Here is an 18,224-nt window from a genome sequence, read left to right as displayed (position 1 = left end):
AACCCTGCATGGAGACCAGAGGGCAGAGTCTCATCGGAGGGGCAAGGAGAAGGAAATGACGAGCTGCCTTCACTGACAGGAGGATAATGCCCTGGACTAGGAGCATCACAGCCCCACCGCCAGACACAAACACACTCAGTTCCGGGGGTCCACAGAAAGGCAGAATTTCCCTGGGGTGATTGCCTTGTGTTTAGTGGCTTATATGCATGAAAATTTGGATACACCTCAAAATGCTGATCATAATGGTGGAAAGAAATCTAAGAGGAGACAGTTCGTTGCTTTCGATGTGTAAAGTGCGTAGATTTGATACTTATCAGGGTTCTTGGCCTTCCCCAATCACTGGAAATTGACTAGAGGCCAGACAAGAAATTCAGGCAGGGCTTTACTGGGGCCCCTGCACCCGCTGCAGGAGGGATCGAAAAGAAGTCACAGGTTCCCTCGCTCGCTCCCCACTCCTTACATGGGGTGAGGGCAGGGGTGTGTCCAGGGGTCGGGCCGGAGGGGTGGCCTAGGTGACTTGCCCACCCCTTTGCGTTGCTGAGTGCAGGGGGGGCATGCGCAGTACCCTGCTTTTGCTCCCTACACCCAGTTTTTGCTCCGGGCTCTTCAGAAATGGCTGTTGGGTTTGTTTGTTTTTTTCTTTCTTGTACCTTTTGGTGCAGAATTTGCCCGAACTGCACAGCACAAAGTTATTTTTAGTGCCATATAGTTTCTTTGTATTTTGTAGCTGGAGGAGTGGTGTGTCCAGGTGCAAGCTTTGCAGCACTGCAGCAAAGGGGCCCAAGTCCCAGGACCGTCTCAGATTTAACAACGGAGTGGCTGCAGAGAAGAACGTGTGCTTGAGGCAAGAACTCAAGTGCCGATTATGTTCATTTATACAGTTATTTGCTGTTTGATATGCCATGAGGTCTTCGGCCTCAAAGCTATGTTTATATTTTTCAATGTCTGTGAACTGAAAAACGATGTTTTGGAAACACTTAAAATATTTTTTGATCAATTTTCTGAAATATCAATGTACGTGACCGTATAAATCTAAAAGAAGAACTAGCTTCACGAGGGGTGATGTCTATTAGGCTTAGCATCTGACACATTCAAGGCTATAAATTTTAATAGTTGAGGAAGCTTGGCTGGATTCCTTTTTGTTGTGACTGCCAGAATGGCTAGCCAGGAAACAATCTAACATACTCAAGAACTACCAAGCAGAAAAAGGTTAAATGAAACACACCATTGGCAGAACAAAAAATGGCGAGCGACTTTATTTTTTTGCCAAAACTGGAAAATCTTACTGATGCTCAGGTAAGAAAGGGAAGCCGTGTATATGTTACTTTTAAGTTACACATCAAATATACAACTTTGGTCAAACTGCCAAAGTCCTGTTTTTGAAGTCTTATGAAAATCCTTCCTTTGTATTTAGAATGAAATGACTAAAAAAAACCTGTAATGATGTTTATGGTTTAAAAAAGAATGAAATCATAGAGATAGCTGGCATCTAACAATATCTCACTTCTCCAGGAAGTGGAGTTTCTCTCTGTTTCTTCTAGGGACTAATCATTTGCAATCTTTCTCTTTCTTTCTTTTGTTTTTTTTTTGATTAGTAACTACCAGAATAATGTAACTGCATTTAGGCAAGTCTTAGTTAAGGCAATGCATTTAACATCCATTTCATTCCAAAGCCTTGAAAAATAATTAGGGAAGATATTTCCTGAAGTCTTTTAAAGCAGCAGCAGAGGGGATGGGGGTGAGGAGAATAACATTTGCCAACATTCAGCAAAATCCCTAAAAAATCCTCTAAGCATCTATTTTACTCCATCTCTGTCTTCTTTCTCTGAGTTTCCTATAAGAGCACCTGGTCCCTGCCACCACTCTTCCCAATATCCAGGACTGGGAATTTTTCTGGTGGTTATGCAATAATCTTTTTTCATAAAGATTCGTTCACCCTTCTCTTTTGATTTGTTAAATTCTAAGCCTTGACCCATTCAGAAGCCCAGAAGGCCCAGCAGAACTGAGCAGTAAACAGAGCCTTCTCTTTTGAAGACACGGGTAGGCAAAGGCTATATTTAGCCCCTGTCCAACTCCCATCCTACAGAGCTCTGCTTTCTGTCTCCTCACGGTACAAGCAAAAGCTTTGAAATCGGTCAAACAAGGCTCTAATCTTTCTGTTACAATTGCCTGGCTTGTTCAACTTAGTCTTTAGATGACTCTGCTTTAATTGGTAAAAGAGGGGGCAACAGATATAAAATTAAACAAATCCTAGCATATATAAGTCCCTCAAAGTATGCTTTGTCCTCTCCAGTAACAAAAAGGTAGGCACTCTTCTCATCAATTGGCATTCTGTTATAAAAATGTTACTTATGGAAAATCTTGAAATAATCCACTTATATGATTAACTACTCTCTATTTAATGACATAAGACAAGCCTGCCTTAACCATCAAAGCATCCTTTGGAATCTACTACATTTGGAAATGTCCACGGACTTTGTGACATAATACGCAGGACTCTTATCTTCCTAAACCTCTATCTTTTCGTCTCTCATAGGCTATAAAAGGCAATGGTAATGGCTGGAGAAAGTAAAATTGGTTTCATAAAAACTGGAATGCCCTGAGGTAAAACAATGGAGGAATTAGAAGAACCAGTATGTTTTCATAATAATTCTATTAAAACTCTCTCCGCTAGGATTCAACAAATGTTTGCTGCATAACAGTCTGTGCTGGGCCATGTGTTACCCGATGATGGTGCAGAGATTCTGTCCCAGCCAGTCATGTGCTGGAGCCAATGGTTAAATATTCAGGAATTTTGTGAGGAGGTTGTTAAACCCTTGGTAACTTGAAACCGGTGGTGTGGAGCGTATTTACACTGATCAAATTGGAATACGGTACAAGTCAAGCTCCCACACTCCAGATCAGATTTTATGAGAACACCACTGACTCAGCACTCAAGATTCTCAGCCTTGTTGATGGTCCAACAGACTCAATTCAATTCAATGTCATTTCCATATAACAAGTCCTAAAATAAAGGACCAACTAGAGGAGTTCAGAGATGAGGTAAATGTAAACTTTGTTTTCCATTTTGATATCAATACCAATTTGTACCTCTTAAGTTGACATTCTCTGAAAACCAAATTCTTCTGGAATTTTCTGTTCTTCCATCTTAATCTGTGGTAAACAGATTTAACTTCAAACTAACACAGCAACCCTTAGACAAATTGAGATAAAACTTTCTTTCTCCGTTGACTAGTTTCTCCTTTTGTATGACCTAAAAATAGCTTCCCTTCATATGTTTTATTTTATTTTTTTTATTAAAAAAAAATTATTGACCGAGCCACATGGCATGTGGGATCCTAGTTCCCTGACCAGGGATGGAACCCGTGCCCCCTGCATTGGAAGCGTAGAGTCTTAGCCACTGGACCGGCAGAGAAGTCCCATACGTTTTATTTTAAATGAAAAATCATTTATCATTCTGAATGCTACATGAGGTGTTATAATAACAAAGCTTATTTTTAGTGTGCACATCTTCATTCTACCAAATATGGGCAGCTCGGAATTCTCTCCCTTTACTCCAAAATGGCTGATCCCACTTGCTATCAGTGGGGATTACCCACACTTCCTCCCACCTGCCATATACTTCTCTCTTTTTTTCTTTTTAACATCTTTGTTGGAGTATACTTGGTTTACAATGGTGTGTTAGTTTCTGCTTTATAACAAAGTGAATCAGCTATACGTATACATATATCCCCATATCTCCTTCCTCTTGCGTCTCCTTCCCACCCTCCCTATCCCACTCCGCTAGGTGGTCACAGGGCACTGAGCTGATCTCCCTATGCTATGCGGCTGCTTCCCACTAGCTATCTGTTTTACATTTAGTAGTGTATATAAGTCCATGCCACTCTCTCACTTCGTCCCAGCTAACCCTTCCCCCTCCCCGTGTCCTCAAGTCCACTCTCTACATCTGCGTCTTTATTCCTGTCATGCCCCAGGTTCTTCAGAACCTTTTTTTTTTTTCAGGTTCCATATATGTGTTAGCATACAGTATTTGTTTTTCTCTTTCTGACTTACTTCACTCTGTATGACAGACTCTAGGTCCATCCAACTCACTACAAATGACTCAATTTTGTTTCTTTTTATGGCTGAGTAATATTCCATTGTATACACGTGCCACATCTTCTTTATCCATTCATCTGCCGATGGACACTTAGGTTGCTTCCATGTCCTGGCTATTGTAAACAGAGATGCAATGAACATTTTGGTACATGACTCTTTTTGAATTATGGTTTTCTCAGGGTATATGCCCAGTAGTGGGATTGCTGGGTCATATGGTAGTTCTATTTGTAGTTTTTTAAGGAACCTCCATACTGTTCTCCATAGTGGCTGTATCAATATACATTCCCCCCAACAGTGCAAGAGGGTTCCCTTTTCTTCACACCTTCTCCAGCATTTACTGTTTGTAGAATTTTTGGTCATAGCCATTCTGACTGGTGTGAGGTGATACCTCATTGTAGTTTTGATTTGCATGTCTCTAATGATTTGCATTTCTCTAATGGTTAGTGATGTTGAGCATCCTTTCATGTGTTTGTTGACAATATGTATATTTTCTTTGGAGAAATGTCTATTTAGGTCTTCTGCCTATTATTGGATTGGGTTGTTTATTTTTTTGATATTGAGCTGCATGAGCTGCTTGTATATTTTGGAGATTAATTGTTTGTCAGTTGCTTCGTTTGCAAACATTTTCTCCCACTCTGAGGGTTGTCTTTTCATCTTGTTTATGGTTTCCTTTGCTGTGCATAACCTTTTAAGTTTCATTAGGTCCCATTTTTTGTTTTTATTTCCATTTGTCTAGGAGGTGGGTCAAAAAGGATCTTCCTGTGATTTATGTCATAGAATATTCTGCCTTTGTTTTCCTCTAAGAGTTTTATAGTGTCTGGTGTTACATTTAGGTCTTTAATCCATTTTGAGTTTATTTTTGTGTATGCTGTTAGGGAGTGATCTAATTTCATTGTTTTACATGTAGCTGTCCAGTTATCCCAGCACCACTTACTGAAGAGGCTGTCTTTTCTCCATTGTTTATTCTTGCATCCTTTATCAAAGACAAGGTGACCATATGTGCATGGGTTTATTTCTGGGCTTTCTATTCTGTTCCTTTGATCTATATTCCTGTTTTGGGGCCAGTACCATATTGTCTTGATTACTGTAGCTTTGTAGTATAGTCTGAAGTCAGGGGGCCTGATTCCTCCAGCTCTGTTTTTCTTTCTCAAGATTGCTTTGGCTATTCAGGGTCTTTTGTATTTCCATACAAATTGTGAAATTTTTGGCTCTAGTTCTGTGAAAAATGCCACTGGTAGTTTGATAGGAATTGCATTGAATCTCTAGATTGCTTTGGGTAGTACAGTCATTTTCACAATGTTGATTCCTCCAATCCAAGAACATGGTATATCTCTCCATCTGTTGGTATCTTCTTTAATTTCTTTCATCAGTGTCTTATAGTTTTCTGCATACAGGATTTTTGTCTCCTTTAGTAGGTTTATTCCTAGGTATTTTATTCTTTTTGTTGCACTGGTAAATGGGAGTGTTTCCTTAATTTCTCTTTCAGATTTTTCATTGTTAGTGTATAGGAATGCAAGAGATTTCTGTGCATTAATTTTGTATCCTGCTACTTTACCAGATTCTTTGATTAGCTCTAGTAGTTTTCTGGTAGCATCTTTAGGATTCTCTGTGTATAGTATCATGTCATCTGCAAACAGTGACAGTTTTAATTCTTCTCTTCTGATTTGGATTCTTTTTACTTCTTTTTCTTCTCTGATTGCTGTGGCTAAAACTTCCAAAACTATGTTGAATAATAGTGATGAGAATGGGCAACCTTGTCTTGTTCCTGATCTTAGAGGAAATGTTTTCAGTTTTTCACCACTGAGAACGATGTTGGCTGTGCATTTGTCATATATGGCCTTTAAGATGTTGAGGGACGTTCCCTCTATGCCTACTTTCTGGAGAGTTTTTATCATAAATGTGTGTTGAATTTTGTCAGAAGCTTTTTCTGCATCATTGAGATGACCATATGGTTTTCCTCCTTCAGTTTGTTAATATGGTGTAACACGTTGATTTTTTGCGTATATTGAAGAATCCTGCATTCCTGGAATAAACCCCACTTTATATGGTGTATGCTCCTTTTAATGTGTTGTTGGAATCTGGTTGCTAGTATTTTGTTGAGGATTTTTGCATCTATGTTCATCAGTGATATTGGCCTGTAGTTTTTTTTTTTTTTTTTTGACATCTTTGTCTGGTTTTTGGTAACAGGGTGATGATGGCCTCGTTGAATGAGCTTGGGAGTGTTCCTCCCTCTTCTGTATTTTGGAAGAGTTTGAGAAGGATACGTGTTAGCTCTTCTCTAAATGTTTGATAGAATTCGTCTGTGAAGCCATCTGGCCCTGGTCTTTTGTTTGTTGGAAGATTTTTAATCACAGTTTCAATTTCAGTGCTTGTGACTGGTCTGTTTATATTTTCTATTTCTTCCTAGTTCAGTCTCAGAAGGTTGTGTTTTCCTAAGAATTTCTCCATTTCTTCCAGATTGTTCATTTTATTTGCATATAGTTGCTTGTAGTAATCTCTCATGATCCTTTGTATTTCTGTGGTGTCAGTTGTTACTTCTCCTTTTTCATTTCTAATTCTATTGATTTGAGTCTTCTCCCTTTTTTTCTTGATGAGTCTGGCTAATGGTTTGTCAATTTTGTTTATCTTCTCAAAGAACCAGCTTTTAGTTTTATTGATCTTTGCTATCATTTCCTTCATTTCTTTTTCATTTATTTCTGGTCTGATCTTTACGATTTCTTTCCTTCTGCTAACTTTTGGGTTTTTTTGTTCTTCTTTCTCTAATTGCTTTAGGTGTAAGGTTATTTGTTTATTTGAAACGTTTCTTGTTTCTTGAGGTAGGATTGTATTGCTATAAAATTCCTTCTTGGAACTGCTTTTGGTGCATCCCATAGGTTTTAGGTCATTGTGTTTTCATTGTCATTTGTTTCTAGGTATTTTTAATTTCCTCCTTGATTTCTTCAGTGGTCTCTTAGTTATTTAATAGTGTACTGTTTAGCATCCATGTGTTTGTGTTTTTTTCCTGTAATTGATATCTAGTCTCATAGCGTTGTGGTCTTGTGAAAATACTTGATATGATTTCAATTTTCGTAAATTTACCAAGGCTTGATTTGTGACCCAAGATATGATCTATCCGGGAAAATGTTCCATGACCACTTGAGAAGAAAGTGTATTCTGTTGTTTTTGGATGGAATGTCCTATAAATATCGATTAAGTCCAACTTGTTTAATGTGTCATTTAAAACTTGTGTTTCCTTATTTATTTTCATTTTGGGTGATCTGTCCATTGGTGAAAGTGGGGTGTTAAAGTCCCCTACTATTATTGTGTTCCTGTTGATTTCCCCTTTTATGGCTGTTAGCATTTGCTTTATGTATTGAGGTGCTCCTATGTTGAGTGCATAAATATTTACAATTGCTATATCTTCTTCTTGGATTGATCCCTTGATCATTTTGTAGTGTCCTTCTTTGTCTCTTGTAATAGTCTCTATTTTAATGTCTATTTTGATAGACTATATGAGAGCTGCTACTCCAGCTTTCTTTTGATTTCCATTTGCATGGAATATCTTTTCCCATCCCCTCACTTTCAGTCTGTATGTGTCCCTAGTTCCTAAGTGGGTCTCTTGTAGACAGCATATATACGGGTCTTGTTTTTGTATCCATTCAGCCAGACTATGTCTTTTGGTTGGAGCATTTAATCCATTTACATTCAAGGTAATGATTGATATGTATGTTCCTATTCCCATTTTCTTAATTGCTTTGTGTTTGTTTTTGTAGGTCTTTTCCTGCTCTTGTGTTTCCTTCCTAGGGAAGTTCCTTTAGCATTTGTTGTAAATTAGGTTTGGTGGTGCTGAATTGTCTTAGGTTTTGCCCATCTGTAAAGGTTTTAATTTCTCCGTCGAATCTGAATGTGATCCTTGCTGGGCCGAGTAATCTTGCTTGTAGGTTTTTCCCTTTCATCACTTTAAATATGTCCTGCAACACCCTTCTGGCTTGCAGATTTTCTGCTGAACAATCAGCTGTTAATCTTATGGGGATTCCCTTTTATGTTATGTGTTGCTTTCCCCTTGCTGCTTTTATTATATTTTCTTTGTAATTAATTTTTGATAGTTTTATTAATATGTGTCTTGGCATATTTCTCCTTGGATTTATCCTGTATGAGACTCTCTGTGCTTCTTGGACTTGATTGACTATTTCCTTTCCCATGTTAGGGAAGTTTTCAACTAGAATCTCTTCAAATATCTTCTCAGTCCCTTTCTTTTTCTCTTCTTCTTCTGGGACCCCTATAATTCGAATGTTGGTGCATTTAATGTTGTCCCACAGGTCTCTGAGACTGTCCTCAATTCTTTTCATTCTTTTTTCTTTATTCTGCTCTGTGGTAGTTATTTCCACTATTTTATCTTCCAGGTCACGTATCCGTTCTTCTGCCTCAGTTATTCTGCTATCGATTCCTTCTAGAGAATTTTATATTTCATTTATTACGTTGTTCATCATTGTTTGTTTGCTCTTTAATTCTTCTAGGCCCTTGTTAAATGTTTCTTGTATTTTCTCCATTCTCTTTCCAAGATTTTGGATCATCTTTACTACCATTACTCTGAATTCTTTTTCAGGTAGACTGCCTATTTCCTCTTCATTTGTTTGGTCTGGTGGGTTTTTACTTTGCTCCTTCATCTGCAACATATTTCTCTGTCTTCCATTTTGCTTAACTTACTGCTTTGGCCGGGGGGGGGGGGGGTGTCTCCTTTTTGCATGCTGCAATTTCGTAGTTCCCGTTGTTTTTGGTGTTGGACCCCAGTGGGTAAGGTTGGTGCAGTGGGTTGTGTAGGCTCCCTGGTGGAGGGGACTGGTGCCCTTGTTCTGGCAGATGAGGCTGGATCTTGTCTTTCTGGTGGGCAGGACCGTGTCTGGTGGTGTGTTTTGGGGTGTCTGTGAACTTATTATGACTTTAGGCAGCCTCTCTGCTAATGGGTGGGGTTGTGTTCCTGTCTTGCTAGTTGTTTGGCATGGGGTGTCCAGCAATGGAGCTTGCTGGTCGTTGAGTGGAGCTGGGTCTTAGCATTGAGACGGAGATCTCTGGGAGACCTCTCGCTGATTGATGTTATGTGGGGCTGTGAGGTCTTGGATGATTAAATGTCCTCAACTCGGCTCTCCCACCTCAGAGGCTCAGGGCTGACACCTGGCCAGAGCACCGAGAACCTGTCAGCCACATGGCAGCAGTTCTGTCCCTCACTGCACCTCCTGGATCATGGTCTGTTGGCTGCTGCTGAGCCCACCTCCTGCTTCCACCTGTGGTAACTCAGCAGGAGCAAGGGCAAGCAGACAGTCTTGAGAGGGTCTGCTGCTGAATGGTGGCCAGCCTTGTTCTTGTCCCTCAGCCTTGTAGCAATCCAGCAGTTGCAGTCAGGTCTCCTTTCTAACAAATTCTTCCAATATTAATTTTGCTTTCCTTTGGTGAATCTTCCCCCTTGCTTCTCAGTGGAATTAGCTATTTCTTCCCCTGGTTCCTACGGCCCGCTCTTCATACACAGGGTTACTCTTTGTCCCAGTTCAGCCTGCTCTGTTAAGCTGGATTTTCCTTTGGGTCAGGGAATATGCTGGAACTAATAAAGTGCCTGGAACATAGCAGGTCTCAACAACTTCCTTGAGACTTGAATGTCTGGCAAGACTCACGTCTAGCGATGCTGGACCACATCCCTGGAGACCCAACCTTCTTGCCCACACAGCCTGGGACCACCATTGTTTTAATCAGTGGTAACATCATTGTCAGAAGTATATACACCTCCTAAACACAGTTGTTGATTTGGCATGAAAGACCCTCTTTCTGGGCCCTGGGGATGTACTGATGAACAAAGCAAATCCCCAGATGTCAAAGAGTTTACATTTTGTTGAGGAACTATTTTAAATAGGGTAGTTGAGGAAGGCCACTTTGAAATGACATTTAGGTAAATACTCAAATAAAATCAATAAAGCATCTATCATTCAATATAATTAAAAATGTCCTAATCCCTATAAGGTAAAATGGACTCTATGGAAGAGTTTTATAAAACACGTGTTTTGGAGGATATAGTTTTGTTATGATATGTTTATGAAAACCTCATGAACCATTTTATTCCACCAGAAGCAATTTGATTTACTTCAGATAAATGTGTATTCAGGGACAAGGCCACTTTAAAAGCAAAGATTATCTTTAAAAGCCTCTTGAAAAATGAAAAATACAAGTCCTTAGAATTTCAACTATGTTTCTAAGACTAAAGTGATAACATAAAAATAGCTCAAGCTCTAAAATTATATTGTATGAAATTATGGATGCACAAGAATCAGTTTCCTCTGAGCTTTGATAATTTCATTTTAAATAGAGTACTGACATGCTGTAATTACAATATTAAAATATTAAGATAATCAAAATCTCAAAAGGGGTATTCTGGTCTTCTAAAAGATTTCGTAAATGTCATTAAGATTTTTACTGTATTTCAGTTACATCATAGGAAGACTATTATTATTTGTACGTTTCTGTTCACATCTAACTGGCAATCTTTTTTGACGCAGATAAAATTATTGCCATTGTATCTATCTAATAACATTGAATTTTAAAACTCTTATTCTATGCAATGCCCTCAATTTTTCCTTTTAACAGAATAATAAATCCCTTTACTTTCACTATTTCTTCTTTCCACCCATTTCAAAGAGCTAGCCTTCCTTTTTTTCCAAAACCGATTGAATCCCCTCCCCACCTTCATTCGTATTCCTCTCCTCTCCTACATGCTCTGAGATATTGTTCCATTAAGTGTCTCTTCTCTTGTAGTTTTGGCCTCTTCTTTTACATTGGGTAGCTTCTTTTTTTGTTTGTTTTTGTTTGTTTTTTATTTTATTGAAGTATGGTCGATTTACAGTGTTGTGTTAATTGCTGGTGTACAGCAAAGCAATTCAGTTATATCTATCTATCTATCTATTTATATTCTTCTCCATTATGGTTTATCACAGGATATTGGATATAGTTCCCTGTGCTATATAGTAGAACCTTGTTATTAATCCATTCTATATATAATAGTTTGCATCTGCTAATTTGGGTATCTTCTTTTAAAGAACATAGTATCCCAATTCACCTCTGTATTGAAAGTAAACTAAGAATCCAGCATCTTTAAGGATCCTGCAGCTGTTTGAATAATTATTACATCTCTTTTCATCACACCCTTTTCTTTTTGGAAAGACTGCATCTTCTGCTCATTATTATATTTCTCTTATTCTTTCTTCAGTCTTGATTCTATCCCTTTTATTCTACAAAACAGCTGTCTCATAGGTCACTAGTGCCCTGCATCAGTTAGAACTCAAGGGTCTTGTCTCTGGCAATGTACTACTTGACTGTTTTTCATGTTTTGACTTATGTAGCACCTTGTTCTCGAAGTCTTCTTCTATAAGAATTAGCAATTCATTTTCTTGTTTCATTTCCTACCCCATTGCTCCATCTCAATCTTCTTTATGGTTATCTCTTTATCAATCATAAATTCCATTTCTTCATCCATTTTAATATAGCTTTCCCCAGTGTTCCAGTATCAGCTTTTCTTCAATCTCTTGCTTACTGATTCCATATACAGTTTTCATTCATTCAGCTATAAAAGTGCTCATTACTATAATTAAAGTTATTATTCAATGATAAATATGTCCCTTGCCATCACATTTAGCTAAGTATGTATGGACATGAGGATTAGAGCAGACAAGAATATAATTTATTATTTGTAATGCTATGCCATAAGTGTATTACTGTGTTCAAGAAATAATAAAATGATGGTACCAAGGAGAAATGACCAAATATCCTTCTGTCAATTAGATTTCCCAAATGAGAATACCATTGATCTGGACCATGAAGAGCAAATAGAACATTTGTCAAAATATATGAAGAAAAGGCAATTATTCTAGGCAGAAGAAATAATATATGTAAACATTTAAACCATGAGTTATATGACAATCATATTGCAATCTACTTTTCTCGTCAATATTTCTCTCCTAGTCTTCAAAGTTTCCTTTCTGCCTATCTAATGGACTTCCCCACGAGGACAGCTGGGCAGGCTCTCAAAGTAAACACTTTTTCTCTGCTTTCTCCCACCTTCACCTCAAATCTGCTTTCTATCTCAGTTAATGACAAACTCATTATCCCAATCATCTACTGATTTCTGGAGATAGAACAAACTTTATCTCACCTTCTCTATACAATAAATTACCCAGTATTATGAAATATCCATCTTAATGTTTCTTACATCTGTTCCTTCCTTTCCTTTCAAACTATATGTATCAATTCATTTATTCGGTTTTTTATAAAGTACTTATTGAATGCCTTCAATGGCATTCCCCAAGGTAGCTTCCCAGAGCTATAGCAATGAACTGACCAAAGAAACTCCTACTCTCATGACTTTACATTTCACAATAATGAAGTGAACAAATGCAAATGTAATTTTAGGTATGGACATATTCGGTGCAGAAATATTACTTCTTTGGCATGGCTTTGTTAAATAGGTTGGGCAAGGAAAGCAGAAGGGTAAACACAGAAAGAGGAACACTGGTTAAGACCATGATAGATTCATGGCCATGCAGGCTAGTAAGTATCTTTAAGTACCTATATGTGCACAGCAGCACCATATTAGGGCCTGGGCATGCCATGATGAGAAGGACAGATAGCAATCACAGAGCTATCACAAATAAATATTAAGTGTATTATGTCTCCCCATTCTTCTTCTCCAATATTTTCCCACTAGTGTCAGCTTCAAGAACTCTAAAGAAGGGCTGATATTTAAGCAATGCTGAAGGTGTAGGAGGAATTTACACACTCACTTAAATTTTTTGATAAGTGTATGATTCCTTTGATTATCTAGGGATAATATGCAAGATGAAAATGTCATTATTTAATGGGAACATTAATGTCATGGATGTTATTTACTTGTTTTTTTAATGAGGGATTAAAGATCCCAGAAGACCAGTCTAGCTTGCAAAACCCTGAGAAAATATTTCATTACATGAATTCTGACAAGTGACTTCCCAAAAATAGCACTGACGTTAAACTTTACAAAACATTTGCTTAGAACTTATTATAACGGAGCATCTACCTTGGACAACAGAGATAAGCCTAGATATATTATCCATAGCAAAAAAAACTACTATTTTAAGAGTAATTATAAATTAACAGTTCAACTGTCTTCTTCCACACTATTCCTGATTCACAAATTGGGGGGGGGGTCACACCACAAGATAATTAACAGGCTTAATAGAGTAAGAACTTTGCTACTGAATGTTTTATTCAGAGGTAAACAAACTGATTTTATGGGTAAGAAAGACGTGCTTAGTTTTGTGTTTGTTTGTTTGTTTTCCTACTTTTATTTCCAGCCTGTAAAAGGCACAAAATTAAAAGTTTTTACTAGTAAAATTACATCAGTGTCATAAGGACCTTGAATTTACTGTGATTGTTTAGTTCTGCTACACATTTAATCTGGTATAAATTTTAAAAAATGCCGTCTTCTCAGAAACAATGACTTACCTTCAAGATACTATGTTTTCACAATATTTTTTCATGTACAAGTACAGTATGATTGAAACTAGTTTTAGTAAAAAATGAAGGGAGATTATTTTAACTATCCATTAGTTAACTCTGAAGGGCAGGAGTGACGTTGGTTTTAAGAAACCTCAGGATCTGGAGACTTAGAAGTGTTTTAGCTTCTAACCAACTACTCTTCATTCCTATCCCTACTACACTCGGTATTGATTATATTCTCTTTTACACAGAGCTTTATACCCTGGGGTTGGAATACGTCTGTAGGGAGCCCCAGGGCTGCATCATTCTAGATAAGCAACAGTGCACGTTCAACTCTATGTGTGGGTATCAGGTGGTGGGTTGTAGAAGATTTTCCATTCCAGTGTCAGTATGGGAAATATAGAGTAAGATCCTGATTGGCTTGGCTTCCATCATAGACTATCCATGGATCAATTACTGTGGCCAGGGGAATAGAATATTCTTAAGTCACATGGACTAACCTAAATTAGTGGTGGTGATAGAGAGCTGTAACTGGCATCCAGAACTACATGGATTGGGTTGTAGGGATGGATCAGGTTGCTGATGCGAAGCAAAACACCAACTGAAAAATTGTATATATCTTACAGATACAATTTTAAATATTATAATGAATATGTTTCTAAACTTATTAAATAAATCCATATTTGCAGCATTTCATAAAAATGCATTGTTTTTAAATTTTAAAATTTCTGACCAAAGTACAGGAGAGAGAATCTCTAATATTTTAAAATACTATCCTGGGCTTCCCTGGTGGCACAGTGGTTGGGGGTCTGCCTGCCGATGGGGGGGACACGGGTTCGTGCCCCGGTCCGGGAAGATCCCACATGTCGCGGAGCGGCTGGGCCCGTGAGCCATGGCGGCTGAGCCTGCGCATCCGGAGCCTGTGCTCCGCAACGGGAAAGGCCACAACAGTGAGAGGCCCGCGTACCGCAAAAAAAAATCCTATCCTAGTCCAACCGTTTTGTACTAGTTTTCATTAAGAGCTACCACATGCAGGGCACTTTTTGGCCTCTTGCCCCAAATATAAACCCACTGTTCCTCATGTAATTTAGAGTATAAAAGATAGAAAATGAAAAAAGTCACCTTTGACATGTCTAGCCCTGTTTCTAGCCTTGTCATTTCTCTGAGATTTTTGAAGTTGGACCTTTCCTTATCCATTGATATTTCCTTGATTTTTTTCTGCTTTAGCTACTTCCCTGTATTCTGTTTCTTACAGATATTATTCTCTGGCACCGATATAATCTCTAGAGCCATTTTTTTTCATCAGGATTCAAATTTATTCTTGGTAAAACTATATTATCGATCAGATCATTCTACTAACACAGACTCCGGAAACTGTTTTCTCCTAAAGAGAATTATTCTCCACCATCCAGTCCTCTCGTAACAGAACCTTGGAACACTATTGGTTAGTGCCTCTCCTGGCCTTTTATTTTATTTTTTTAATTTAAAAAATTAATTAATTTTTTGGCTGCATTGGGTCTTTGTTGCTGCGTGCAGGCTTTCTCTACTTGCGGCGAGCGGGGGGGCTATTCTTTGTTGCGGTGCGTGGGCTTCTCATTGTGGTGGCTTCTATTGTTGCAGAGCACGGGCTCTAGGTGCACGGGCTTCGGTAGTTGTGGCACGCAGGCTCAGAAGTTGCGGCTCACGGGCTTAGTTGCTCCATGGCATGTGGGATCTTCCCGGACCAGGGGTCTAACCTGTGCCCCCTGCATTGGCAGGCGGATTCTTAACAACTGCGCCACCAGGGAAATCCCTCTCCTGGCCTTTTAAGTGGAGTCAGCCAGCCAAAGAGAGTAAATGAATAAATTTTGGGGAAAGAGCCCACATCTGGCATTCAACCTCAACAGCATCTGACTTGCCCAGTCCCACTGCTGGGTCTGCTTTTCGTTTATCTTTTTTTTTTAATCTCTGGATTCATATTCCAGTTCCAAATATCTACCCCAGATCCTCACTCTTGTACTGGTAACCCATATTGCCTCTTTTCTGTGTCTTTTCTGTGTCCCTGATTTTGCTTGCTCTGTTCCCTCCCCAGACCCAACTTGAGGATTTGTTCACTTTCTGTTTTACCTCAACTCTGGCTCCCACTAGATCTAAAAATGTTTCATACGCAAGAGATTTTTCTCTAGCCATAGTCTTTCTGTCACAGTTTGGGACAAGGTCGATATGAATTTTTGGTGGCATTAGCACATCATCTTAGGGGTTATAATCTTTCTAAGGGTTCCTGAGGTGACTTTGTGAGAGGATTAATCAGTATGGCTATCAGAATCTTAGAAAAATTACTGACTTCATGATGCCTATCACTGTCATGGAAATAGGAGACACTCTGGTCTCAGTGTCCACTTCATGGAGTACATTTTATTGAGAAAAAATATATACACACACATTGGATGAGAAGAACACGGTAAAGGAGCTGAGCTCTGACCATCTAGCCATCCTGTAATCATCAAAAAGGCTTTAAAACATTCATAGGGAAATGCAAGTTATCTTTGGAAGGTACTATCTGTGGGAAAAATATACAAAATATTAGAAACTTTAAGAAGATTTAAGGAGTAAAATGTAGAAGGAAGTCAGACTCAGTGAGGTGTGGGATATCCAACAACTTTAAAGCTTCTGCCTTAAGTAAAAAACAAATACAGCTCATTCCAATCCAATTAAGCATCCTTCTTTTTAAGTGTTCCCAGCAAGGAGTGTCACTTCGTCATCTGGCCAGTGGCCTTTCCAGGAGGAAAAGCATCAGGACTCGAAAGGAGGCATGCGTCTCATGGCCTGCTCTACTCCCCTGGTGCTCAGATGGTTGCCTCCTACACCCAATCCCGTAAAAGGAAGGAAGCTTGTGACACTTTGCAGTTCCTGTCATTCCTGGCTGATTCCCTTACACGTGAAGTTAAGAAGTCCAGTCCAAGCATATTTCAAAACCACCCTTATCTGAGGAACCCAGATTCCAAATCCATCTGTTTGGAACTCGTGATAAATATTCTTACCTAGACAGCTAGAATGGCAGTTACCGCAGTGGTCAACTATGCAACTACATTGCTAATCCAGGAACGGTCGTTAAAGACTAGTTAGCCCAAGTCCTTATTTTACGGGTGAGACGACTGAGTCCCAAAGTAGTAAAATGATTTACTCTATGCCATTTTGGAATTCAGCTCTTCAGTGTCTTTGTACTGCATCACACTGCCTGCCACATGTTTCCTGTAAACAAACGATCCGAGCTGATTCGTTTTTGAAATAAAACCCTTCCACTGGCTGACATTTTAAGAAACATGAAGACATTTAAATAATAAAACACTACTAAAGCCCTCAGTGAGGTGGCCTTATTTACCCAAGAGCAATGGCCAGTAAAGGATAATCCCTTCCTGCTGCACTTTATTCATTACTCTATTAGAGCCTTTATCACACTGTATAGGATAATCCATCTCCATATCTATTTTCCTACGCTTGACTGCTAGTTCATCGAGGGCATGTCTTATGAACTTATAAATCCATAATGCATAACACTACAACAGGTGCATAGGAGTCCAGTACACCAGTGATGCACGAGTAAAGGAATGGATAAATGCACGAATGCATGAAAAGACTGAGAAACAAAGTTGCATATGGAGATGGATCCATCTATCATGTGACGCAGTAAAAGCCAAACTAAAGTGCTTGAATTTGATGTAGCAAGACACAGAATAAAGAGACTTGATGAAAATAATGCTTAAGAACAAACCTGGCAGGAACAGGGAGAAGAGATTGGGAGGACATAGTATCGGGAAGGTTACATAACTCAAACTACTAGAATACACCTAGTCTAAAGAGAGGGATTACCAAGATACAAAAGCAATCAAGTCTAAAAATGCTATTGTTGCATAATCCATGAAAGACGTCCTAAGTGCTAAAAACCATTTTTGACTCACATCTTGAAAAACACAACTCAGATATCACTTCCTCATAGGAGTGATCTACGGTCTTAGGCAGAGCTTCTCCACTGGCATACAGAAGCCTTCAGGCAGCCTGAAGAGCCAAAGGTGGATAGAGACCTATGGCCAGTAACCTCTCACTGCAAGAAACCTCGACTCTTTACCCCATATGCTATGCAAATCTTCTCACTGCTATGAGTAAATGACATGAAAATCAAGCACTATCCATTTTTACTATGTTATCTTTAACTCCTGATGTAATTAATGATTCAAACAGTACCACTTTAGGCAAAAGATGAAATGGATATTAAAAGATTACCTGCAGGGTATCTAATTCCAACGATCTTCAGTTGTACAAGGCATCGCAGATGGAGCTGGATACAACCTGACGCTCAACGACAGCAGAACAAAGGTTCAGATACCTAGGGGAAGACAATATCATAAGAGGAGACTGATATTCTGCAACCACAGGAGATAAGTCATAGACCATAGTCTATTCGATCAGTGATTGAGTGCAGATGTTTGCCAGTTATGGCCAATGATATGAAAGGGACAGTGGCTAAACGGGGTTTTCAGGGAAATAGTTTCTTTCTGATTAAGAGAAGAGAAAGAGAGGAAGGGGAGGACTAGAAAGATAAAGAGGATGGAGAAACGAGGAAGAAGAAGAGGGAAAAGGAGAAAGAGGATGAGGAA

General features: G+C 38.8%; 1 long non-coding RNA gene across 1 annotated transcript in view; it reads right to left on the bottom strand.

Annotated features, from left to right (window-relative positions):
• The window catches only part of LOC132593815 (uncharacterized), a 168,302-nt gene extending 150,374 nt beyond the window's left edge, over positions 1 to 17,928 (bottom strand). Inside the window, exon 1 of the long non-coding RNA XR_009559690.1 lies at positions 17,851 to 17,928. This is a non-coding gene — a long non-coding RNA (uncharacterized lncRNA). The remainder of the gene's footprint in view (positions 1 to 17,850) is intronic.
• Between the last annotated feature and the right edge of the window lie 296 nt (positions 17,929 to 18,224).

This window comes from Globicephala melas, chromosome 18 (assembly GCF_963455315.2).
Source record: "Globicephala melas chromosome 18, mGloMel1.2, whole genome shotgun sequence".
Classification (NCBI taxonomy): Eukaryota; Metazoa; Chordata; class Mammalia; order Artiodactyla; family Delphinidae; genus Globicephala; species Globicephala melas.
This window is presented reverse-complemented; position numbering and strand designations above follow the sequence as displayed.